Source organism: Perca fluviatilis, chromosome 16 (assembly GCF_010015445.1).
Source record: "Perca fluviatilis chromosome 16, GENO_Pfluv_1.0, whole genome shotgun sequence".
In the NCBI taxonomy this organism is placed as follows: domain Eukaryota; kingdom Metazoa; phylum Chordata; class Actinopteri; order Perciformes; family Percidae; genus Perca; species Perca fluviatilis.
In genome coordinates, this window is record NC_053127.1 from 3977843 (window position 1) to 4002530 (window position 24688).

General features: G+C 41.1%; 1 protein-coding gene and 1 long non-coding RNA gene across 3 annotated transcripts in view; one reads left to right on the top strand and one right to left on the bottom strand.

Annotated features, from left to right (window-relative positions):
- Positions 1–24688, top strand: part of LOC120543671 — a 620163-nt gene that overhangs the window by 490096 nt on the left and 105379 nt on the right. The gene's annotated exons all lie outside the window — the stretch shown is intronic.
- LOC120543687 lies at positions 6451–9196 on the bottom strand. The gene is made up of 3 exons (XR_005636383.1): positions 9121–9196; positions 8245–8308; positions 6451–6534 (listed from the first exon to the last, which is right to left on the bottom strand). It is a non-coding gene; the product is annotated as an uncharacterized LOC120543687 (long non-coding RNA).

Genomic DNA, 24688 nt, shown 5'->3' on the forward strand with positions numbered 1-24688 from the left:
GCATATCTCACAACAGCCACAACAACTTCAGTTGAATTTGATTTCCAAAGGGCATCAACCTACAAGCATACAGTATGAACACAAATTTGTAATCACTTCATACATCATTTGCAAACTCATTAAAATTTTTGCAAACTCAAGCTCTAGTCCTGGTACAGAAAGCTGCCATTGAACAAGCCCACCTCATTTTGTAGTCATTAATATTTGTCACATTATTAAACTTTATGCATTTCTAATATTAATGTTAATAACGTAACTACTGGTATATGTTTCTAACTGAAGGATTCAAACTGGGTAATTTGGTGAATACAGCTGTGTCAATCATGCTTTAATTTTTTTTATGTTTCCTTAACAATGTCTTTCTTGCATGTACAGCATACATTTTATTTTAGTGATCAAATTTGTCATTTTTAACATTTGATATGTTTGATGTGTCCTTTTAGTAGCTAAATATGACTTCATGACATTTGAAGATTATTACATCTTGTTTTTATTCACATTTTACACTCTTTGTGATTTGGGGTTATAATATACTAAAGAAGATGTGAACACACCTCTGAACCTTCCGCATCAGTGCTCTCATCATGGCTGTTTGTTTCACCATCACTGGCCTCTTCTGGTGTTGTCTCTTGGCTGGCAGGGAGTTGTAAGACCTTGTTTGAGCATCTTGTGTCAGTTTTGTTACCAACACTTCTTATTTTGCCTGTGTGTTTCTTTTGTCCCCTTTTCTGTTTAGGTGCAGGCATTGTGTCAGGAACAGTATAGTACTTGGACTTGCTCACTTTCTCATTCTTCTTGGCCCCATGTCTCCTCTGAAAACTTTTATGTCTGTGGATCTTAAAGGCTTAGTTAGTGATGAGGCGATCTGGCAAGTCATGCTGCATTGTGTGCTCTATGTACCTTCCATGCAGAGATGTGTACATGGTGCGAATGGAGGTTGCTGGTCTCATGTGCTTTTTTCGCGAGGATGTGTTGCTTCACTATTCCGAACCATCCTTCAACATGACAATTGGTTTCCCTTTTTTCCTGTTGTCCTCCGAAACCTCTTTCTTCCTTCCTTTGTCGTATGTCAGCCACATGTCTTCTCAAGTCTCCCAACATTATTCCACTCCACATGGGAAATATGGCCATGTAGTTATCCATTAGTGCTTTGATGATCCCAGGGCAGTGATAGATGTTCTCTCTCCGGTGACTCCTCTGTGGTAATGGCTACTGCAGCATCTTCATAAACACCTTGGAAGACAGCAGAAAAGGGTGATCTGCCCACAATGGTCTTTGCTTGCTCAATTTCTTCCTCACGGATTAATGTGAGTAGGATCTTCTTTCACACTGGGTTCACACTTGAACCGGCGAATTACTCTTTGAAGTGCTTGCAGGCAGTCTTTGACAGCTGTAACGTTGGTCTTGGCAAGCAAGATAATGCAAAGACACCGGAAAATCTCGACGCCATCTTGCAATGACTGGCTGTTTTGCAGCCTGGCAAACACGAATATAAGAAATTCACGGTGTCTTTTATCTGTTACATGTCTGCCAATTACTTGGGCCACAGCTTTCAGCACATGGGCAGAACAGAGGTGGATAAATGTAGAGCTTCTGAAAGTCTTCCACTTCTGTTTGCCCCTGCAAATGGCAAAACACCGGTTAAGGTAAGCTGAACGCCTTTCTTTGTTAAAAGAAAGGAGAACCGCTTGAATCAGGGGCCCAACTGTAGTCTGTCTCCACATGCCTTACTGTATGTACGCCGAATTTTGAGACAGTGTGGAGAAAGCGCATCAACCAGTGGGAGATGGATGGAACGGTGTGGTCATTTGACAACATCTCCGCTACTGGTAAAGGTGGTGTGCCACGTCCCTCCGGCCAAAACCAGTGCGTAATATAACATACGTGGTTCTGCTTCTGGGATTTTAGACACCACACTTCCTGTGGCGTCTAGGTAAAGGCTTACTGGTGCTTTCTTCCTCAGATGGCCAACCAAAATCCCAATCCCTGTCTCGCTGTACATATGAGTACTGAATGGGTCAACTTGAAAATCTTGGATGTACCCAGGGAAATGTATGAAGTTTGTGTCACATTCCCTCATTATTTTTTGAGTGAGAAGGACCTCCAACACCACATTTTCATTTAGGGATGCAGCCTTCCTGACTTCAGAAGATATTGCTTTTAAAATGTCTCTGTTAAGAGATCTTGTCAGGTTACCTGCCCTAACTTCTTCACTCGGTGTTTGACTGAGGAGCTGGTAGTACGTATTGCTCACTCCCTTTTTGACTTTTTTGGCAATTGTACCTCTTTTCATACCCGAAGCTTTTCGTTTCCTTGTGTGTTGTCTGAGGTGACACACATGTCCGTGGCGGTAAACAGTTAGGGACACCTTTTTTTGTTGTAATGTTGGCCTTTTGCTCATCCAAAATGTGTATTGTGCCCGGCAGGAGGGAAATGTACACACAGCCTTGATATGAACATATGGGCAATTTCTTTTTCTGCTGTTTTGCAATCGAGCATGTTGATATTTGAAGGCAAGAACACAGCAATGGTTTGTTTGGTTGAATTTATCATAGATCACATGTGTCCATGGTTCCCTTAATTTTTTTGTTCCTTTCTCTGGTCTGATTGACCTCCAAGTTTTATTATCTAAAAATATTCTGAACTTCTTAGGAACTGGAGAAATCTTTCTAATTGTATTCTTTTTGTATTCTTTTTTTGTTTGAAATGCAACCACTTTTTCTGCTGTTACAGGATTTGAAGCATCCTCTACACTGTCTTCTGCCTGATCGTCTCCATCTGTAGCCACAGAACCACTCTCTCTACCAAGCTCTTCATCACTTACATGTGTTTCATCCTGTTCAGTCTTTTCTTCCTGATCATCTTCGTCTGTAGCCACAGAACCACTCTCTCTACCAAGCTCTTCATCACTTACATGTGTTTCATCCTGTTCACTCTTTTCTTCCTGATCATCTTCGTCTTTAGCCACAGAACCACTCTCTCTACCAAGCTCTTCATCACTCACATCTCTTTCATTCCTTTCAGACGGGGCTACATCATCATTGAACTCGGGCAAGTTATCTATGATCATGTCTGATCCAGCTCCTTTACATACATCTGATGGAATACAGTCTTCAACTTCAGCATTAGTTTTGCTTTCCTGTCTATGCACCCTGTCTCTAAGACCCCTCCTGTTGCTGCTCCATATTACCCACAACCAGTGTTTTTGGAATAGTTTTTAATTCCAAAAGTGAAATGGACAATTCTGACCATAGATCTGAACTGTAAGTGGCACCTCTCAAGTTAACTTTTGAAAATTCCCTCACAACAGCCTACAGTCCTCCTGCTTCCTCCCATAAATCTTTCTGGGATCCTCTCTTTCCCTTTCTCAGTTTTGGCATTTTCCTAAACAAATTCAAAGGACAATTTAAAATGTAATAGTTGATGAAAACGTAATACTCAAAGACACAAACAGTATTTTTTATAGATAGACACCAGTAAAATGCTCTTGAAGGTGGTTCTGTCTGTGATGTTTTTTTTTACCACAAAAGTTGCTTTGTTAGTGATTAATTTATTCTTTGTTATTGCAAACATAAAACTAGGCCTAGACTTTGTCTCACTATAATAATTATAAAGTAATATATAATATATTAAAGTAATTAAACATGATAAGTTAGTGTTCTATCATCCTGTCTTTTGTCAAGCTCTTGAATGAAGCACATAGACCTAAAACCCCCATCTCAAACCGCTGTAAATTTTGATATAATTTGACCACAATTAAATGTAGCTCACCCAATATTTAAGCCCACCTTAATATACCAGACCACCTTAAAGTGCTCATATTGTGCTTTTGGCTTTTCCCCTTTCCTTTATTGTGTTATATATCTTTTTGGCGCGCGTCTATTGGTTTACAAAGTGAAAAAGCCCAAAGTCCACCCCAAAGGGCCTTACCATCTCCAACAGATAACACTGTTCACCAACTGCTCCAAACAGTTCTATTGTAGTCCAGCCTTTACTTCAGAGACAAACGTGGTCACTTTGAAACACACGTTATAATGCTCGCCTAGCTGCTAGCGTGGCACTCCCTCATACTCTGCAACTGACAAGCTAGCAGTACTTACTGAGCATGTGCAACTCCCAACAAAGATTGTACAGAATTGAGATGTCTCACTCTGTAGCTAAAACTGAAAGCTCAACACACAGGGTGAAAAGAGGAGCTGCAGCAATGTCCACTACAACAAATATATGGTGTTTTCTGAAAATTAAACCACATAAACCTATTCTGCTACAACCTCAAAATACTATTATGAACCTGAAAATGAGCAGAATATGAGCACTTTAATGTTCTCCCCTCCAATGTATCAATCACTCTGCTCTACTGTCCCTACTGCGCTCCCCTCCCCCGATACCCCAGTTTCTTGCAACATTATCAAATTTTCCCACAGTGAAATGAGTGCCAGCCTCACTATACACAATAAAGTAATAGTCCTAAACTGTTTTTGCATTTTAACATGCTTGCAAATACAACTTTAGGTATCACATGATAAAAAACATGTTTTCCCTTCCCTACAATGCACTGCACACCAAGCATTTACTTCATAAAAACTCAATAAAATATGTTTAAAATTTGACATGTTTACACTATTCATCAGTAACCTATTGTTGTATTTTACCTTACCTTAAAGCCAAAAACTTCGAATAATTCCATATATTTGAGGAGATAACTGCATTTGCATGTGCATGTGTGTTTCTGTCTGCATCACAATCTTCAGAATAAACCCTGCCCCCACCAAGCACATGTATATGTAACACTTATTTTGTTCCTCTAGAAACAATAATTCTAACTTTGATTCCTTTGACCAAAATAGAGGAGGCAAGAACAAGGCCTGTAAATAGATGCTGTTTACAAACATGGTGTTTCACCATCATGTGACATATGGCACAAATATGACGTGTGTAAGTAAAGGCTTACTATTGGCAGCTACTACAGCAATCGGAATGAGAAAATGTCTTTTGGTTGATTTTTGGTGAATATTTTAAACTTTTAATTGCATACTGTTTCACCATCATGTGACATATGAGACAAATATGACCTGTAGTAAGTAAAGGCTTACTATTGGCAGCTACTACAGCAATCGGAATGAGAAAAGTCCCTTTCATTGATTTTTGGTGAATATTTTAAACTTTTAATTGCATACTGTTTCACCATCATGTGACATATGAGACAAATATGACCTGTAGTAAGTAAAGGCTTACTATTGGCAGCTACTACAGCAATCGGAATGAGAAAATGTCTTTTGGTTGATTTTTGGTGAATATTTTAAACTTTTAATTGCATACTGTTTCACCATCATGTGACATATGAGACAAATATGACCTGTAGTAAGTAAAGGCTTACTATTGGCAGCTACTACAGCAATCGGAATGAGAAAAGTCCCTTTCATTGATTTTTGGTGAATATATGTCTGAGAAAATTCTTTGCAATCTACCAAAACGGTAATTTGTAGACGGCCCCTTAGACAGAACCTAACAACAGAACAGGAAGTTAAAATCGAATATCAAGTGAATATCAAACGTCCAGCCAACTTCACCGCGCTCGCATGTAGAGCATTCTGACAGCTACTCTGTCATAATAACAACAACTGGAGACTGTGTAGGAGCTGATATATGGGTCTGATAACATTTTATTAAATCGGAATCAGACGTCAACTAACAGGATGTGAGTGTTTCTGTGACTTCCTGTTCAGCCTGAAGGCTGCTGGAATCGGCTGTAAACTGTCCGACTTGAGAGCGGATTTTTGTCACCGCCCCTGGCTGCTGCCGCCTGCTCTCGTCCACTTTACAGGCGAGGCGCAGTTCATTTCGAACAAGCCTACAGTTAACTTAATAAAACAGGCTGACAGATGACAATAGGCAAGGCAGCTTTATATGTAAAGAACATTTGAGCATCAAGGCAATTAAAAATACAGTTAAAATATTAAAACAGAATCAGACAGATATAAAAGTATAAACAAGAATAAAAGTTACTGTGTAAGAAATAAGCAATTACTTAAGAAAGGTCTTTAGCCTTGATTTAAAAGAACTGAGTTGCAGTGGACCTGCAGTTTTCTGGGACTTTGTTCCAGATATGTGGAGCATAAAAACTCAACACTGCTTGTCCCCTGTGCCACAAAACCTTAGTTTTTTTGCTTTAGCTTCGGATTAATTTCAGCTTTCCGGAAACGTACTGATCCACCTCACGGAGAAGACTGTCTAGATGTGAGCAGGCTCCAGGTCCCTTTCTCTGCACCATGTCGATCACAGCTTGTGCATTATACTCTCTGGTTTTTGTTTTGACTGACTGCCTTTCCTCATCATTTATAACACCACGCTGAAGGAGTTTATCCAGGAGCTGGTTCGGATCACTTTTTAAAAACTCTGCCTGATCATTGGACAGCTTTTTCTTTGGTTGCTTGCAGTCTGCTGCTGAGTCGCTGTCCTCTGATGAGTTGCTGTCCTCTGATGAGTCGCTGTCCTTTGTTGGGTCATTCCTCTGTTGAATTGCTCCACTTGGCCCTAGAAGATAAACAGGTAAAAGACTTTTGTCAGTTTGTGTTGTACTTTTAGACAGTATTTGTAAGAGTGGGCCAAACTTGTATGTATGTAAATGACATTATTATTTGAAATTTGCAGTTTTTCTGTGTTGTCGAACTTCAGCAATGAATCCAACCATTTTGCAACACTGCCTCCAAATAAAAATCACAAATGATCAGTGTGACATTTGAAGGAAATACAGAAGGATTAACGTTTACGCTTATAAGCAGCACCATTCTTCCCACTCAAATGGCAAAAAACCCTGACATTTAATTTGCCTGTAATATCTGTTGACGTAGGAGGCATATTGTTTTGGGTATATTTTAGCAGTTAGGTGGTCCGTGAGGTATTTTATTGGGAAAGTGGTACTTGGTCTGAAACCTTTTTATTTTATACCTTATGTTTTTCTGATGGTGCCCCCTAGTTTTGTATTAATATATATGTTGATATACCATTAGTTCTCTGTTTACCTAGATGGAGACCGATTTACCCTATAACCTGAACATTTCTAGAAAGAGTCTATGATCACGAGTAGACAGGGTGTTGATCTGCTAGGTTCGGACACAAAAGTAATATATCATCTGCATAAAGCATATTTGTGCACTAAACCTCCTACCATTAGCCTGGAAATCAGACGGACCCCTAGTGGCAGCAAATTTATTTTGCAGCCAGGGTGAGAAAAACCAAATTTTGGTCAGGCCAATCACATCGTTATAGAGTCGGTGGGCGGGGCTTATGGCTGCTGCTGCTGCTGGTGAACAGCGGTCTTCTGGAAGACTTGGAGTTAAGCTTTTCTTTGAGAAAAGAACAAAGAACGGCACAGAAATCATTCTTAAAAAGGAAGATGTGTTCGGAGTTTGCCGACCAGATACAGCAAAAGTTTAACCTATCAACTAGCTTCTCTACCTTCTTTGTTGCTCTGCCTGGTTGTAGCACTATCCTATTGCGTACAGAGGGAATTTGAAAGACAACCGTTTATCCCGCTCGGGATTGAGCTCCGTCAATGGTGAGTTCTCAGACCCAACATCTGGATGTGGGTCTGGCTTGTCAGGCTATCCTACCATAAAACCTGGGAAGTATTAGTCTCCAGCCTTATAGCTGCTGCCAAAGGCTCTATGGCTAACCAAAACAACCAAGGAGACTGAGGTGAGCCCTGTCTTGTTCCTCTTCCCAGAACAAAAAATTCAGAAATTAACCCCTAAGTTTGCACTGCAGCCTCTGGGTGTTTATACAGCACCTTAATCCACTTTACAAAAATGCTGCCAAACCCATAAATCTCCAAAATTTTGAACATGTAGCCCCATTCAACCATATCGAAGGGAAATAGCAGCTATTGGGGATCGTCTATCAGCTACAGACAATATTAATAAGACGCCTGATATTATCTGATGAGCTACGCCCACGAAAAAAACCCACTTGATCAGGATAATTAAGAGAATTAATAAACTTTAATTTTTAAATTTAATCTAATAGTAAGATTAGGGGAATTGGGCAGAGGACACATATCTTGGTTTTGCACAGTTTATAGAATTAAAGGAATTATGAAAAAGTACATTCAATTTAAAATCCTGAATCGTATCGAATTATGGGTCGAGTGTATCGTTACATCCCTTGAAAGTAATGAAGAGATAATTAACACCCTGGTAACAACGGTACGGTCCACAAAAAGGACAGAGATGTCCCTGCAGCTACCTGGGAGGTTTTGGATGTTTTGGAGGATCTTCTTTTTGGGCTTCACAGCTGCACAAGGATCCATCTGAACAAAGCACAAGATTAAAACAATATATAAATAATTCCTCTTATGTATGTCAAATATTGGGAACACCCCTCAGTATAATACAGTAAAATACAACATATCACTTTCTGTTGTATGAACAACAACTGTTGTAATGAAGGTAGGATTTTTGTTTAAGGGGCTCTTTCACGCCTTGTTAGGTCCCGTTTTTTAGTTTGATTCAAACCAAAATTGCAGGTGTGAAACCTCCCTGGATCAAACAGCTGAACCTTGGTGAAACAAAAAGGTAGCGGCGTCGGTACAGCTTAAACTGAACCAGGTTTGGGTTGGTTTTTAGTGTGAAAACATTTATTTTCTATGGTTCTTTCGGACCAATTACAGGAAGTTCTAGCATGCTGTCCAAAGTCAGCACCTTTGCCAGAAGTCGAGAAGCCACAACAAACATGTGCACCTGTTGGTTAGACTCCGGTGTCCAGGTGAGTCTCCTCCTTCGTGACTTTTGTGATTCCTATCATTTTAATTCTCACATTCTGGATGCTTTTGAGCCTAGGCAAATTTACCTTAAAAGTAATTTTTTTTTTTACCAAAATTCTACTGTTCAGATTTGCGATATTCTTCTTCCTACTCTGGCGAAGGCATTGACCCTCCTTTACTGCTAATTGGCTTGCCCTGACCCCACCAACGAATAACAGCCAATCAGAGGCTGAGTAAGCAGGTCATACCTTCGCCATAGTAGGATTCATAATTTAATGTCCAGATGTGCCACATTCCAGAGACAAACATGGCTAACTTGTGGCTTTATAAAAGTAGAGCGGGGAAATCAGTGCAGGTACCTTTTTAATGCTGGTGTATACAGTAGAGTTCAGCGATACGAGTCAAGAGTAATGATTGGTCTTCATGTTGGAAACCCGAACGGCATCTCCAACTGATAATGTTTGTTAATTGCTCGGTGGCTTCCCCCCACATGAAGATCTCGATGGAATCGGTGTTGTCTTTTAGTTGGAATTGTCGCCTCTTTCTCTTTGGGTCGAACGTCACCTTAATCTTGTGAAGAAGACCAATCTGAACACACCAACAGTACAAGATTAAGAAATAAAAAAATAAATTACTTATTAGTCACTACACCTAGAGCTGCACACGGGCACCGGAACCCGAGGGCTGGCCGCATGCTCCCCTGTAAGAAAATGTTGTCTATTTTAACATTTAAATGCATCAATCTGGTGCACTTTCAAAAGAAATTCAGAGGTAAGACTTGATTATTTATATATATATACACATACACATACACACACACACACACAACAGCTCATTGAGTATCGGATACAATTAAAACTATTGAGGAAATATATTCCTTTGACATTGGTCCAGTATTAAACGAGATCGCTGCAGTCAGCAACAGTGAAACAAGCTACAATGTAAGTTAATAGGACGTCAATTGTCCAGCTTGTATTTACATTCATAAAAATGCTCGTTTTGCCACTGACAGGCTCAGATTAATATTCTAAGTGTCTGACAACATTATGGAAAGGATTTCTAAAGAGGTCGATCTTTCTGTTAAAGAGTAAGATCCTTTTTTAAAAACATAAAACAGTAATTTTAGCATCGTAAAATAGCTATTCTATAACATCTTTGAGCTCTGAGGCTTGCTGGGGCACTGGCTGTCTTGAGCCTGTGCGTGTAGGGTGCACGACTATTTTATTCCAATTTCAGGTCTGTCGGTCACAGTGAAAAACGGGGGACATTTCCGGGGACAGCTCAGGCCAGGGACAGGTCACCGAAACAGGGGAAGTCTGGTCACCATATCTTAAAAACAAAATAAGGATTGCATTTTATCATGAGCAAGTTAGGGCTGGTATCTAGGGTTGGGTACCGTTTGATTTTACGGATTCCGAACCGGTACTTTTTAAAACGATTCGATTCCTAAACCGATTCTTGAAAAACTGAAAAATGACATAAAAGAAAGGCTTTTTTAATGGAGTTTTTTTTTATTGAAAAGGATTTAAATTGAACAATATATTAACGTTTTAAAGTACTTAAATATATAATAAGTAAACCTAAGTCACCTAACACATAACTACAATAATTTAACAAATAACAGTTACATTATTAACAAGTAACAAAATAAATGTTGAGTTGGTATGCCAACCAGCTTCAAACTTTACAGGGCTCCAGACTAACTTTTTCACTAGGAGCACGGTGGCCTCAAACTGAACATTTTAGGGGCACAACCAGAACATTTAGGGGCACACACCGTGAAATCAACATGCTAACCAAATATTCACATTTCTACTAATTTCCACTGTAGGCTATTACTAATAAATACTTTGATAATAGATGCAAGAATTACAATGTGCTGTTTCAAATTCAGTGTCACTTTTGAAGATGCAACATAAAAGGTAAACTGACAGCCCCATCGCTGTCATGACAGTAAAAAATATATATATTTAGTTTATTATTGTATTTGTATATTATTTTTAGCCTGTTTTATTTTCATCATGACCGTTTTAATTGCTCTTTGAATTGCCTTCGTTCTGAAAGGTGCTGTAGAAATAAAGCTACCTTGCCTTCCAACCTCAGCCTGTCAGTCAGTCACCAGGGCATAGAAACCACTGTTGTACCTGGCTTCGCCTCGCAGGAAGTGCAATGTCAATAGCACCGCGACCGCTGCGCTCGCCATTAATATCATATTCGCAGCAAACGCTGTGGCGTGAAGATATGAAAAACTGTAACCACACTAGAAACCACTTTATCGGCATTTCCGTGACTCACTGGGACTTAAACAAAACTGCAGAGCCGACATAGTTCGCATCATCTGCAGCTCTGTGTGTGTTCGTTCAGAGCTCTGCTCTCTGTCAGTTTTCAGAGAGGACAGATAAGGTTGCTAACGGTAGACTACAGAGAAAGTGTGATATTTTTACGTCCGTTTTGGAGTGTGTACAAAAAGCCGTCTATCAGCAGTGATAGTAGAGTGCATGTTGCAGAATAGCGGACACGCGCTTCACACCGCAAGTGGGCATGTGCGCCACTTGGCAGAAAAGGGAGAAAGAAAAAGAGTCTGCTGCTGTCCGGAGTGACAGAGGGAAAATATTTCAGTCGGAACCAAAATGAGGAACCGAAATTTGCGTTCTAATCCGGTCTGAATACTACCGTTTGCGTAGGAACCGGTACCATAGTGGAACTGGGTTTCGGTACCCAACCCTACTGGTATCACATTAATCATATTGAAAAAACAATACTAATCGAGTACTTTCACTTGATAATTTCCTTTTTCTACTTAATTCAATGCCCATCATGTAATGGAAGCATTTAGTTGCATAAAATGCCACCCACCTCTCCTTTCCGGCCATACAAAGGTTTTGGTGGCATCTCTGCAGCTCGCGTCAAATACACCGTACTTGATCTTCATCACACCACAGACTGTACAGGTTGTAGCTGCTGTGGGCTGTGGCCACTTACACGTTGCATTAAATTGTTTTGAATATTGAAAATTGAATAGGTTTTATATTTTAGTTTCTTCAAAGTAGCCACTTTTTGCTTTGATGACAGCTTTGCACACACTTGGCATTCTCTCAATCAGCTTCATGAGGTAGTCTTTGTAGTGTGTTTAAAACCCTCAGTTGGGTTGTACAGAGATAGGGTTGGTAGCGCTACCAATTAACAGTAAAAAGCCCTATACTGTTTTAATTCATATTATGGCAAGAAATACTCAGCTAAGTAAAGAGAAACAACAATTCATCATTACTTCAAGACATTTTAAAAAACTTTGAATGTATCCTCATGTGCAGTTGCGAAAACCATCAAGCGCTATGATGAAGACCGCCCCAGGAAAAGGAAGATCAAGAGTTACCTGTGCTACAGAGGATAAGTTCATTAGAGTTAGTAGCCTCAGAAAACGCAAATTAACAGCTCCTCAGATTAGAGCCCACATAAATGCTTCACAAAGGTCAAGTAGCAGACACATCTCAACATCAACTGTTCAGAGGAGATTGCATGAATCAGACCTTCATGGTCAAATTGCTGCAAAGAAGCCATTACTGAGGAACAACAAAAGAAGAGAATTGTTTGGGCCAAGGAATGCAAGAATTGGACATTAGACCAGTGGAAATCTGTACTTTGGTCTGATGAGTCTAAATGTGAGATTTTTGGTTCCAACCGTCGTGTCTTTGTGAGACGCAGACTAGGTGAGCACAGTGGCGTAACGAGCCAACAGCGGGCCCCGCTATGCAGGATTATCAAGGCGGGCCCCCTACTACAGCACGACGACGATGGCACAATGTCCCCGAGTAGGCTACCATGAATAGGACAGGATAGGATGATAGAGACACAGCATATAAGAGATGAGATGACTGACAAAATCAGGAGCAGCCTATGCGACACCACGCCCGCCGATAGGGGGGACAAACGGGTCTGTTGTCCCGGGCCCAGAGTAGGGGGGCCAGAACTGGGCCCTCATTAAATTATGGAATAATTGAAAAAAAAAAATTTTAATAGGCCTATTTGTGGAAAAAAATATGTAATATTTGAGAACATAAAAGCTTTTTATTTGTTTTCTTCCTAATTGTCCTTGAAATAGTGGTCCAAGAACCCCCCACCCCCAACACAAATATGGTTTGGCCACTTATCAAAATTTGATGTTGTTGAAGTTCAGTACGCTCAAAATGTCCGGTCAGCACAAGTCCGGTGCTCAGAAAAGGAAGGAAAAAGAAGAAGAAAAATAGAGGCCTTAGAGATTTTCTAAATAAATATAAAAAAAAAAGGTGGTGACGGTGAAGCTGGAACTGTCAACGTAGAGCAAGGTAAGAAACAGCGCAGCCGACGTTTACGTAGCCTTGTAACGTAAGCTAACAGGCCAGCTCTCATGTTAACGTCCATTAGCTTGTATAAAAGCCTGAGACAACACGTGAGTTTGGTAGCTCCGTCAGAGAGATGAGACAGAGAGGAGAGAGATCCAGCTGCTGTCAGGGGACAGAGAGAGTGATGCGGGAGGGGCCCACTGCCTCGCAACGGAGGGACAGAGTCAGGCTACCGGTGAGAGAGAAGAGAGAGAGAGAGAGAGAGAGAGAGAGACAGAGAGAGAGAGAGAGAGAGAGAGAGAGAGAGAGAGAGAGAGAGAGAGAGAGAGAGAGAGAGAGAGAGAGAGAGAGAGAGAGATGCGGGAGGGGCCCGCTGCCCTGTTGGAGAGTATGAGCAGGATGGATCAGAGACTGATCACACACTTAATTTCAGTGAGAGATGTGAGGAGAGGAGAGGAAGATCAGATTAGAGGAAGATCAGAGGAGAGGAGCAGGAGAGGAAGAGGAGAGGAACAGGAGAGGAAGAGCAGAGGAGAGGAAAAGCAAGGGAAAGGGAGAGATCTGGGCACGGGGGCCCATCTAAGCTTATCTGGTCCGGGGCCCAGGCAAGACTGTCAGCTGGCCTGCGCACCACAACAACAACATAAAAACCCTGGTGAATGCGCACCATAACACATGAAAAAAACATAAGGGCTGTCGTCCTTCCGGGATTTCGCAGCCTTTTTTGAGATTGCTTCGGGCCCAAAAATGCCAGATTTCCGCGGGAGCTTTTGTAAAAATTGCGATAAAAGTTGCGATGTCTTTTGTATGTTTGTTGCAATGAAGTTGCAGAAAAAGTTGCAATTATTTTTGTATAGTTCTTTAAAAATAAAAAGGAAACTTGTTTTGGGGAGAATAATAATAATTACTATTAATTAATTACTCTGGGCTGAGATTTCCTAGGAACCTTACCAAAAAGGCTCAGGATGCTGAAAATGTTGGTATAATACAAAAATGGCTGGTGGATTTAAGACAAAAAATTATAATTTATTTAATGAATCAAATATGAACATATATACTGTCATGGCTTGTTGATCTTTACATTGTTAGTTAATTTCCTATCCTGGCCCCATACACACACACACACACACACACACACACATTTATACGGGTTTGATAAAGTACTTATTGGACTTTAACTTATCATTGCACTTACAATAACGGCTAGCTGTCCTCAATTTAGGCCATTGTGTCGTCTCATCTACGTTTTTCATCCACCGCGAGTGATTGTGTGTGTTTGTGTCGTGTCGTAGCGTCAGTCGGGGGGAAATGGGGCAGCAGCCCCGCTTCCGCAGAGAGCCGACAGTATTCAAACAGCAGCCGCTAAAGTGACATTATAGTGAAAAAACCTTACAGCATTCATTACAATGTATACATGTTGGCAGGTCTGAAGTGTTTTGACGTTCTTTCGTTGTACGCGTTTTGTTGGTAAATGTGAGATGTTCGAGTCACACACGTCTCGTCTTCATAATAGAAACAAGGAAATAAATTGTACCCGTTCTCACTCCCTGCTTGGTCAGTGGCTGCGTGGGACAGCTGGGATTGTCGCAAGTAATGAAAATGCGATATGGGGCCCCGGCTGTCAATCAATATCTTCCAGTGATGCGGGCCCCTGATTGGTCCAGGCCTGTACACCGCTTACCCTGCTTACCGATAGTTACGGCGTCTGGGTGAGCGGATGGTTTCTGAATGTGTGGTTCCCCCGTGAAGCATGGAGGAGGAGAAGGTGTGATGGTGTGGGGATGCTTTGCAGGTGATGCTGTTGGCAATTTATTTAAAATTCAAGGTACACTTAACCAGCATGGCTACCACAGCATTCTGCAGCGACATGCCATCCCATCTGGTTTGCACTTAGTGGGACCATCATTTGTTTTTCAACAGGCAAAGACCCCAAACACACCTCCAGGCTGTGTAAGGGCTATTTGAGCAAGACGGAGAGTGATGGAGTGCTGCACCAGATGACCTGGCCTCCACAGTCACGGACCTGAACCCAATCGAGATGGTTTGGGCTGAGCTGGACCGCAGTGAAGGCCAAGCAGCCAACAAGTGCTAAGCATCTCTGGGAACGGCGTTTAAGTATAACAGCGTTACTACGGCGTTATTTTTCAGTAACGGTAATCTAATTAATTACTTTTCCCATAGTTGACCGCGCGCGTTATCGTTACTGAGAATGTGGCACGCGTTACTACAATTTGGCTGAATGAAGCTCGAGGTGTCAGGCTTTGCGCTACGATCACGCTGCCTGGAGAAAACGGGGGATGACACCGTTGCAAATGCGATGGTGATTGGCTGGGTGGGCGGATGCCCTGCTCATGCTTTCTCACTGCACGCTCTGACTACCACTAAACACAAGACAATGGCGACGAGTAAGGAAATTTAAAGGGTAGTGTTCTCGAACTGGAAGTATCGGCACTACTTTTCCCTCATGTAATATTTAAAGGCAAGAATGTTTATGTAACATGCACGCTATGGCCAGGAAAAAGACTTTATCCACGTCTGGCTCAAGCAACTCGAATCTTATGAAGCACCTCACATCAACACATGCTAACACGACACGTGTTGCTGCTGCTAACCCAACCCCCATAGCCCAAATGCAGCTAGAGTGAGCTCCAGCCGAGAAGGAGCGAGCCACTCTGTTAAACAGACAAACGCTCCGATTTTTCGGTCAGCAACATCTTTGACGTTAAAGATGTTATAGAACGTAATAGCGTTATAGAACATAAAAATAACGTCAGTTACTTTGCTGAGTAACTAATTACTTTTACAATGTGGTAACTGACTTACTAACTCAATTACTTTTTGGGAGAAGTAATTTGTCTGTAACTAATTACTTTTTTAAAGTAAGTATGTCCAACACTGTTCAACACTGTTTGAAAACCATTTCTGGTGACTACCTCATGAAGCTGATTGAGAGAATGCCAAGTGTTTGCAAAGATGTCATCAAAGCAGAAAGTGGCTACTTTGAAGAATCTAAAATATAAACCATATTCATAATGTTTAACATTTTTTGTTTACTTTATCATTCCAAAGTGTTCATTCATAGTTTTAATGTCTTTGACATGAATTAAAACCATTGTTTGAGATGGTGTGTCCAAACTTTTGACTGGTACTGTATATACATTAATACGGCTCCTTAAAATACATTAAGACTGATGGATATTTTAAGTTGTTTTTTATTATAATTGCTGTAAACTCAGTAACCTAACTTCTGCAGTTTAAACTCACCTTTGCAACTTCTCCAATGACATTTACTTCTGTCTTGTCAACAAATGACTTCACTTCTTCAATGGAGTTAACTCAACTGCCAGGCTTAATTAGATTACCAAAAAAAGAGTAAAATTTCATCTGTTGAGCTTTAAAAGGAGAAACACACTTCGGTCAGTTTTTTGTTCCCGATTTGATGTCATAAATCAATAGACCTTTACTTATAAAAGACCTTGTGTTTAAATAACTACCTGCATACAGGCAGCGCTAAAAACTTTTTGTTCTAAATTAATGAGATGAGGCCAATTTATTTCACTTAATTCTGATGTTTGTTCTGTTAGTTTGGTAAAATGTTAACCTATCATTTAGCTGAAAATGTTAGAAGTCTAAACACTTTAACCCATGTTAACCTACTTGCTGCACGATTTATTTCCTCCTCACATTTTCTCTTCTTCCCTGAAAAAAAAAATTGATTATGTCAATAAATTTTTTCAAAGTAACTGTCCATCCATCCATCCACAAGGGCAGCAGCTCCAGCAGTGGACCCCAAACTTCCCTTTCCCGAGCCACATTAACCAGCTCTGACTGGTGGATCCCAAGGTCTTCCTAGGCCAGGGTGGAGATGTAATCCCTCCACCTAGTCCTGGGTCTTCCCCGAGGCCTCCACCTAGTGCCTCCACCTAGTCCTGGGTCTTCCCGAGGCCTCCTCCCAGCTAGAACATGCCTTGAACACCTCTCTAGGAGTCGCCCAGGGGCATCCTTACCAGATGCCCAAACCACCTCATCTGGCTCATTTCCGCCAAAGGAGCAGTGGCTCTACTCTGAGCTCCTCACGGATGACTGAGCTTCTCACCCTATCTCTAAGGGAGACCCTAGCCAATCTACTGAGAAAACCCATTTCGCCACCTTCATGACCATAGGTTAGGGTAGGAACAAAAATTGATAGGTCCATTGAGAGCTTTGCCTTCTGGCTCAGCTCTTTTTCATCACAACAGTGCAGTAAAGTGAATGCCATACTCGCCCGATTCTCCGGTCATTGTCCCCTCAATCGCAGACAAGACCCTAAGTTCCTTGAATTCCTTCACTTGGGGTGATAACTCATTCCCTGCCCGGAGTATGCACCCCATCGGTTTCCTGCTGAGAAACATGGCCTCAGATTTAGAGGTGCTGATCCTGATCCCAGCCACTTCACACTATGCAGCGAACCGATCCAATGAGTTCTGGATGTCACAGACCGATAATGCCATCAGAGCCACATCATCTGCAAAAAGCAGCGAAGAGATCTCAAGCATACCAAACTGCAACCTCTCCCCACCACGACTACGTCTATCCTGTTTATGAATATTACAAACAGGATTGGTGACAAAGTGCACACCTGGCGGAGGCCAACCCTCACCTGGACAAGTCAGACTTACTGCAGAGAACCCGGAACCAGATTTGCTTTGGACGTACAGGGATTGGATGGCCCGGAAAAGGGACCCCCTACTCTTGCAGCACCTTCCACACTATCTCCTGGGGAAACTGGTCATACATATTCTCCAGATTAACAAAAACACATGTAGACAGATGGGCATACTCCCAGGTTCCCTTCAGGATTGTTGCCAGAGTGAAGAGCTGGTCCATTGTTCCACAAACAGGACGGTGACAATGTGTTGCCACCAGATGGTGATCAGCTGACAGTTCTCTTTACTAGAAAACATGCAGCCTCAGATCAGATGATACTATCACAAAATCCATCATCAGCCTTCAGCCTTGGGAGATTTGGTACCAGGTACACTTAAGAGCATCCTTATGTTCGAAGATGGGTTCATTATAGACAATCCATGACTAGCACAGAAGACTAACAACGAACGACTGCTTGGGTTTAGATCAGGGAGGCCGTTTCTCCCAATCACGCCTCTCCACGTGTTTTCATCATTGCCAGACGGGGGCCCCGGACCTCCTTAATATAGCAACAATATAGAAACTAATGCTATCAGTTAAACATGTTATTGATGGCGTTGGCCGCAAACCCATTTTAATGGCGTCAATTTTGTTATCACGAGATTAACGTTCTTTTGGCCAAGCAAACTATGTAGTTTTTTTTCACATGCTGTTGCAACATGATCCCGATTCAACATCACTTCATCACAGTATTTGATTTCTTCAGTTGCTCAGTGTGTGTTGACCTACCAGCTGCACGTTTTTTCTTCTTGGCCGCTGGAAGTTTTCTCTTCTTGGCCGCTTCAGATTTTGTCATCTCTAAAAAAGACAATTTAAAAGTTAAACACACTTTTAACTTGACATGTTGCATAATGTATTTTGTCCTTGTGTATTGTATACTTATATGCAATGTATACTTGTATACAATACAAAGGTGTGTGTGTGTTTGTGTTTTATATATATATATATATAGATATATATAGATATATAGATAGATATAGATATATAGATAGATATAGATATATATATAGGACACACCTTCTCATTCAATGCATTTCCTTTTTATTTTCATGACTATTTACATTGTAGATTGTCACAAACCAACTCAATGCATGTGACAAAAGAGGGGAGACCAAACAGGATAAAATGCCAATAAAGTGTTTATTGCAACATAAACAAACTACTATTAACAAAAGATCAAAACAGATATGGAATCAGTGTTATCAGTAGTGTGTGCAATGTATGTGTGAGTGCAAGATATGTAAGCAAATATATATATATATATATATATATATATATATATATATTATTATATATATACACACACACACACACAGAATACACACACACACACTTGTAATTTTCTGTTTTGTTTACTGCATAGGGACTACAGATTCATTTAGAATTCATGCTAACTCCTGATTTTTGGGAATTTGGATTAAACAGGTTTTCATTTTGAAAATAAAAATTTAGTTAAATTAGAAAATGAAGGTATATCATTAGAGATCAAAGTCTTGGCTGTTAAGCAATGTACTGGTGCAACCTCCTCATTTTGTATATTTTTCATAAAAATAGACGTTTTCCAGTTATTACTTTGTTTTTGTCAACACCGTCAGACACAATAAAAAGCAATTTATGTTTTATTTATTTGGTCTAATATGTATTAAGAGTTTTTAAATCATTATCTGACATTCGTAGTACACATATATGCTGTTAAATTTTGAATATTCACTTTGGTTAATTTTTTTTATACTGTTTCACGTGTACTCCTTTAAAAGATCTAACATCATACGTTTACTTTAAGCCTAAATAGAAAAAAGTAATATTTTTTATTTAATAAAAAATATATTTCTATTGAAAGAGACTATTACTTTAATAACTCAACAGCACTGAAGAAACATATTGTAAGCATATTCATTTAAAACAAATAAAATTCCCTCAGACATTGGTGACACTAATCTGGTGACAGTGGCCTCATAACAACTTACAATTCCAAATGTATACCACACAAGATGGCTTCTTGCGGTATTTCATGTGGTAAAGATATTCAATTCAATTATTACTTTATGTTTTTTAATCAAGTTAAAATCATTATCTCCTATCCGAGGACAACTGTTTTTGTAGGCAATGGGCCGCAATAATCATTAAATTAATAACAATTAAAAATAAACCTATAAAAGAACCTTACATATGCGCAAAGGAGCCCCTGATTATAACCTTGATTCTTTTTATTCATGAAAATGTTATTAATTTCCAACAGAATTAGCACTTTTCTTAGTGGGACATGTTTTTGCCAAAGTTTCAAGAATCAGTGCTGTATGTTTACATACATATTGTATTTTATACTGATGTACAAAACTGTGCTTTGTCCCTATAAAATAAATAAATAGCAACACAAATCTCAAACAACTCACCTTTTTTTTCCTGCCGTTTCTTTTTCAGTTTCTCCACAAAGGGGCTGATCGCTTCTGGACTGCAGCATCTTGCCTTGGTATCTTCTTCATTATTCTATCTATTCTAGAGATGGACCCTTCTGTCCCGTAGTGCTCAACGATTAAATTAGGGATTTCTTCTCTGGCCTTGCCCTTCTTCACTCCTTGAGGGATTTTGTCCAGATAGAGCAGCGTCTTCCTGAATTGTCCCTCATCCAGCTCCTCCAGGATAGAGATCAGGGATCTTTTCCACCTTTTCTCTGAAATCTTCCATGACATCTGCAACACAGAGAGAGGAGTCATTCTACATAAAACCCTCACATGAAATTATGAGATAAATGAGACATTTTTCACATGCTGTTGAAACAACTAGTAACGTGATCACTTTTCCATGTTGATAAGAGCATTAAAATGAGAAAAACAATGGGACAAAAAGAAATCAAGGGACATTTAGAATAGATAAAAAGTGTGGATTAATTGCCGAGTTAACTATGACATTAATGTTATTAATCGCGATTACACATTTTAATCGTTTGACAGCACTAGGTGTTGCTAGGGTGGAGCCGTTCAATGCAGTAGGCTGTGAGGAAGTGGACATGGAACTGGTGAGCAGAACAAGTTGTTGTTCGGCAGTACTTTCAGTCAAAAGAAGGCCATTCAAATCCAGCTACATGTTCAATCTGTTCAATGCTGATTGGTCTGGTGGTGGCGCGAACCCTAAATTATACACAACATGGCCGCTGTTACAACATCTGGTCTGAAACATCCAAAAGAATACGAGTTGTGCGTGAAGGAATCTCCAGACAGCAGCCAGAATGCAGCAACTTCAGGTACGGAAAAGGAAGAAGACAGTCCCTGTTTACTTCATTCGTGTGTTTACTGTGTTCATGGACTGAGGATAGGAGGAGGAGTCAGCACAATTTCAACCAGGGGATTCAGGATTCAGCCCAACCCCAAAAATCTGGATTAGGTGCATTCCTACTACAAAGAATGATTTGCTTTCTTCAAAGTCTGGGGACAGAAAGTGGGGCGTTTCTGTAGAATGACTCAGAAACAAATGAACAAAAGTTAAAAACCTGACGGGATTGGTTGATCGTTGATGACAACAAAACTAGCAAAGATGAAATCCTAATCATCACACAGATGGCTTTACCAGATAAAATTGTTTATGTATTTCCACCTCAAAGAGGATTTCGGTATTTAAAGGGTAACTTGATATTTTTTCAACCTGGACCCTATACTCGTCCAGTATTAAACAAGACGAACCAGGCTGTAATGTAACCCTACAGGACAAATGTTCAGCGTCCACTAAAAGTTGTGTTGTTGCCGCTGACAGAAGAGAGTATAGAAGGGGGTTTATGTCAACTTGGTATGCAGGTTTTGATTGATGACCTCCAGGTCAAGAGGTCATGACCTGTCAAAATTGTGATTGATGCCTTCCAAATGTTTGTGACTTGACTGTTCCGGAAGCTTCTAGAAGGAAGGCGGGCCCGAAATGACGTTAAATGATGCAATGAGTGAAAAACAGGAAGTAGAAAGATGCTTCATTTAAATTATCCAATGGGCGAGATACAGGAAATACACGGATGCGTTTGAAATGAGCCACTGAGAGAAGAGGGGTGTAACGCTAAGTTCAAGAATAAAAGGGTTTCTTTCCCACTTGAAACAGAGAAAGATAACTTTTCATTCTATACACCATGAATATAAGTTTGAGTAACACAGATGTGTTTGAAATGATGGACTGAGTAAGAATTAAATCAAGTATCTTTACACTATTTGGAGCAGTGAGCAGAATGTGTGTAAGGAACCAGAGAGAGAGAGAGAGAGAGAGAGAGAGATTGTCCGTTTTACCTTATGAAAGACACACATGTCCAAACAAGCATCCACCATCTAACGATCTTGAACGTGGCCTCACACAGAGTATCTTACCATGGAAAGTCTTACCCGAAAAAGACTCAGCTACATAGAGGCCAGTAACATGGCCAGAATGAACTCCGTCGCCGATGTTCTGTTGCACCACGAGATGATCAGGTGGAGAGTTGGAGTACATCCAGGCTATGAGAGGCACTCGGGACAGGGCTAGGGCCTTGATCGACCATGCAAGGAAGAAGGGCAACGGTGTTTGTAACAAGTTCATGGACACCTGGGAGGACAACGACAACCACGACGTCTTCTGTGGCTCGTCCGCCCGAGAACCCGAGGTGTCCGAAGAGATACTCGCCATCTTGGACGATCTCGGCACTGAGGATTTTGTGGGACTCAAGTATTTCCTGCGCGACATACAAGTGTTTGGTCGAAGCCCCATTGCTCGTGCCGTTTTGGATCGTCTGACTCATAGAACCCAGATAGCAGACGCAACGCCCGGGCGCTTACAACGATAAAGCCCGGTCTTGATCATCCTGCTGAAGCGCATACACCATAATTACCTGGTGGAAAGGATCCCTAAGCGGCACCCGTGGACGGTGGCCAAACATCAAATCAGCCACGACCCTTTACCTTTGCTGAATATCGCAAAGCTATCCAAGGAAATGCAGCTGATGTCAGGGAGAGAATGTGCCATACACTCGGGGACCTTGACGCTGACAGCATGACAAGATTCATATGGACCCTGCATCTCCCAAGCAGCAAGTCTGAATGTGTCACGAGTGTCAGTGACCTTGTAAAAGCATCCACAGAGCATGTAATTTATGACACGTTCATATACGTGGAAACCGTACATGCATCGCTGTGTAAGGTTGGGAGAAATGACTTAGCCCAAAGGTTGGAGATGCACAGAGCTAGGCTCGGTGGCTGAACCTCGTGGCTGTGCCTGCTTCGTTCTGGCCCGGGATCGGGTGTTCACCCCCATTTTCCCACATCTCTTTTCCCATGCCCCAACACTCTATACCGGAAATTGTGTTTTCAATTCAAATAGCGAACCAGTGAGAAGTCAAAGATTGTCGTGCATCACGCAGCTGTGCCTCTAGCGGCCAAATCTGGGACGCATCTCGCAGTCGTATGACGTCGTGGCCATACTGCGTAGGGTGGGGTTACCTCTCCTGACATTAGTAGTGATGCTGTATTTACATTTGTAAAGGTGTTAAAAGCGCCTGATAGACCAATGGTTAGCTTGTAAATCTGAGGGGCTATTGTTGTGGGTGTTAAATCGTCATGCAGGGCGTGGCTTGTAGGATTTAAAAGTCTTGGTTTCATGCTGGCTTCTCACTTTTTACCTGCAGTTTTTAACTAGCTTGTTTTTTTTCACCCCTTCAACAAAACCAGCTGTGGATTTTCTTTTTAATTCTTTTGGTGAAAACAAGAGGAATCGTTTTCGCTCGGCAGTCTATCCACACATTTGGACAACAATCAGGATCATCTGATGTTGAAGAAGGTGAGACAGCTAGAGTAGAACCCACTACATTTGGTCTGTACACTAACCCCGAAAAGAGTTAGTGGGAGGTGGAGAGACTAATAATGGAACACTATTTGGCTTGCGACAGGCCCCTCGAAAAGAGGTATCAGACGACGATGCGCTAATACTGGAAAAACATGCGGTTTGAGCCAGGCTCCCAGAAAGAAGAGATTCCGTCCAGAGATCTTTCCTACAAGCATGACTGAATCGTGTACATCTGATCTAGAATATGTCGGTGTCAATGGATACAGTTATTCAATTCGATACAGTGCAGGATACGTGACATTAGCTGTTTACACTAGTGTTGCTGTCAAACTATCTAGCAAAGCCAAAACAGCCTGTACAATCTCTGTGAAAGACTGGAGCCTTTTTCATGAGGTTGTTCGGCCCGGGACCTTGACAATCCTGGCTTACCTGAGCTAGTGTATGTGTGTCAATGGGACAGTAGCATTGGGGGGCAGTATCTATCGTGTGGAAGCAGACCATTTCACTAGACCTACAGAGGATTTTATTTTCCTGAAGCGTATGCAGCAAAAGGGAGAAGTTAGTTGCAGCCCGTGGTCCTGAAGAATGGAAGTTAAAACCATACCCTGTTTCTAACGAGGAATACAACAAATGGTTTAAAAACGTCTTCTTTATACAATGGTGTGACTGGAGATTTTGAAGAAACAGTTTGATACCATTGACTATGTCATCAGAAGAGACAAAATAAGGAGTTCTTATGAAATGCTGACCAACAGGCTCTGCCCCTGCCACGGACCCTCTATAGCCCTAAAATCGTCAGACACAAAGAATAGCAAAACGGTGGGTCTAATTTGTATGTGCTAATTATTTGCCAAAATAGTTAAAATGCTTTTGCGACTGTGATTGTAATGTGTGATTTTTTTCTTCCCAGAGGATCTGGAGTGGTGTCATCCGTCCCCGCGAACGCCGCTAACACCCCGTATTTATTTGCAACACTGACGGAACCGGCTCTCCTAAATCCCTTTCATCATCATCATCATCGACACCTCCAACGCGGAACACTTCCCTGGTATTTGGTAGAATTGCCCCAAAACTGTTTCACTTGGGCCAAACGTTTTCGGTATCCTTCCACAAGCTTTCTACAATAGTTTGCTGG